This window comes from Nannospalax galili, unplaced genomic scaffold (assembly GCF_000622305.1).
Source record: "Nannospalax galili isolate Female #2095 unplaced genomic scaffold, S.galili_v1.0 scaffold38, whole genome shotgun sequence".
Lineage (NCBI taxonomy): Eukaryota > Metazoa > Chordata > Mammalia > Rodentia > Spalacidae > Nannospalax > Nannospalax galili.
Window position 1 is genome coordinate 1,002,744 of NW_008342636.1, and position 3,043 is coordinate 1,005,786.

Here is a 3,043-nt window from a genome sequence, read left to right on the forward strand (position 1 = left end):
TGTGAATTTCCTTCAGTTGTACATGGGGATTAACTAGTTAAACTGCTGCAGACGGACAATGCTACCCCCTTCTCCCTATTAAAAGCAAGGAATTTGGGTTGTTAATTATTTAACGGCATGGTGTTTAAGTTGCTACTGGAGCTTACAATAAAGGTTTCTGAGATAGACTGGAGGTAAGGAAGGCTTTCCCATAGAAGTGACAGATGGTCTGAGAACTTGAAGATAAGTAGAATTTAGCCTGAAGAAATAGTGCAGGTATTCTGAGAACTAAGATTCCTGTAGATCCAGTTGTTACTTTAAGGAAACTTGTTGCCAGACTGAAGTTCTGACACATAAAAAGCAAGAGACAGCTAACTAGGAGTTACTGGTAAAGTAGAAGAGCTGTTTTATCAGTTCTCTGTAGGCTTACAGGGAGAATTCATCCAATTCTAGGGCAATCTAGCAGAGAAGGCAAGGTTAGAGCCACTAACCAAATACCGGGGCTGACGGCTGGCGAGATGGCTCAATAGGTAAAAGGCCACACTGTGCAAGTCTGATGACCTGAGATCAATCTTTGGAAGCCATGGAAAGGTGGAATAGAATTTACTCCATAACGCTGTCCTCCGTCCTCTATACACACACAGCATGTCACATACCACTCACACACACAATAATGATATATATAACTAAATTTTTAAAAACGTTTCTCCAGTAGCTGGAGAGATGGCTCAGTAGTTAAAATCACTGGTTGCTCTTGCAGAAGACCCAGGTTTGAATTCCAGTTCCAGCACCTATGTGGCAGCTAACAACTGTCCCTAACTTCAGTTTCAAGGGATCTGATGTCCTCTTCTGACCTCCGCAGGCATTGCAGGACACTGGTGCACCTACTTACATATAGGCAATATATGCATACACATAAAAAAATAAAAATAATACTTTTTTTAAAGTTTCTTCAGATACCAGGGTCGTAAGCCTAGTCTTGACATGAATTGCACTACCTCCTACATATAATAACATTGTGAAAAGTGCATGAATAAACACATGTCAAGTGTCTTAAACAGGGTAGGGGTGTAGCCTACTTGGTAGAGTGCTTGTCTAACATGCTTAAAGCCCTGGGTTCAAGCCCCACCATGGATGAACCAGGAGTGGTGGTACATGCCTGTAATCCCAGCACTTGGGAGGTGAAGGCAGAGGGATCAGAAGTTTAAGGTTATTACTTAACGTATTTGAGGCTACTCTGTTCTACATGGTACGTTGTCTTAAAAATAAAAATGATGCCTAAAACAGCACCTGGAACATAACACTAACTCACTACATGCCAGCTATTATTATTATCTAGTGAGTAAAAGTCATAAAATACAAAAGTACTTATTATTGCATATCAAACTATGTTTTAGCAGTTCAAGTTATTGAAAAATGTAATTTGGCCAGGCATGGTGGCGCACACCTTTAGTCCCAGCACTTGGGAGGCAAAGGCAGGCGGATCTTTGTGAGTTCAAGGCCAGCCTGGTCTACATAGTGAGTTCAGGTCAGCTGGGACTACAGAGAGACCCTGTCTCAAAATGACAAAAAAAAAAAAATAAAAGAAAAATGTAATTTAAAAATATGCGAAGGGGGCTCTCTGCTCATCCCTGTTTTAGAGAGAGTGGTCTTCTCCAGCAGTGCCATCCTGGTCCCAGGGACACAATGGTGAAAGTCTGGGTGAACAGATTTGGTCTATAGGGTGCCTGATCACCAGGGCTGCCTTCAACTCTGGCAAAGTGGACATTATTGACATCAATGACCCCTTCATTGACCTCAACTACATGGTCTACATGATCCAGCATGATTCCACCCACGGCAAGTTCAACGGTACAGTCAAGGCTGAGAATGGGAAACTTGTCATCAATGGGAAGGCCATCTCCATCTTCCAGGAGCCAGATTCCACCAACACCAAATGGGGTGGAGTCTACTGGGGTCTTCACTACCATGAAGAAGGCTGGGGCCCACTTGAAGGGTGGAGCCAAAAGGGTCATCATCTCTGCCCCTTCTGCCCCCATGTTTGTGATGGGTGTGAACCATGAGGAATATGACAACTCCCTCAAGATTGTCAGCAACGCCTCCTGCACCACCAAACTGCTTAGCCCCCCTGGCCAAGGTCATCCATGACAACTTTAGCATCGTTGAGGGACTCATGACCACAGTTCATGCCATCACAGCCATCCAGAAGGCAGTGGCTGGCCCCTCTGGGGAACTGTAGTGTGATGGACGTGGGGCTGCCCAGAACATCATCCCTGCATCTGCTGGCATTGGCAATGCTATGGGCAAGATCATCCCAGAGCTGAATGGGAAACTCACTGGCATGGCCTTCCACGTTCCTATACCCAATGTGTCTGTCATGGATCTGACCTGTCATCTGGAAAAAGCTTCTAAATATGATGACATCAAGAAGGTAGTGAAGGCATCCAAGGGTCCCCTAAAGGGCATCCTGGGCTATACTGAGAACTAGATCATCTCCTGCGACTTTAACAGCGACACTCACTCTTCTACTTTTGATGCTGGGGCTGGCACTGCACTTAACGACCACTTCGTCAAGCTCATTTCCTAGTATGATAACAAATTCGGCTACAGCAAAAGGATAGTGGACTTCATGGTCCACATGGCCTCCAAGGATTAAGAAGCCCTGAACAACCACACTCACCAGCAAGAGGAAGAGAGGGGCCCTCAGCTGGGGGGTCCCTGCCACAACTCAGGACACAACACACGAGTATTTTCCTTCACAGTTTCGATCCTACACACCCAGAAAAAGGGGAGGATCTTAGGGAGCTCTACTCTCTTGAATACCATCAATAAAGTGCACTGCACCCTTCCCCCAAAAATATGTAAAGGGGTTAAGGCTCTAGCTCGTGTAAGAGTGATTGCCTGGCATGCAGAAGGCTTTGGGTTTGATCCCTTACTACTACGCAAATGAAGTAAAATAAAATAAATTTTAAAAAATAAAATAAAATGCCTGAAGTGTTTGACCAAAGGTTAGATGGTCATCTGAAATCAACAAGGAGTTGCTTCTTGCTTTGGTTAAGCAATG

The 3,043-nt window shown here is 44.6% G+C and overlaps 1 pseudogene; it reads left to right on the plus strand.

Annotated features, from left to right (window-relative positions):
* Positions 1 to 1,629: 1,629 nt before the first annotated feature.
* On the plus strand, positions 1,630 to 2,635 carry LOC108491122 (annotated as a pseudogene).
* Positions 2,636 to 3,043: the final 408 nt, after the last annotated feature.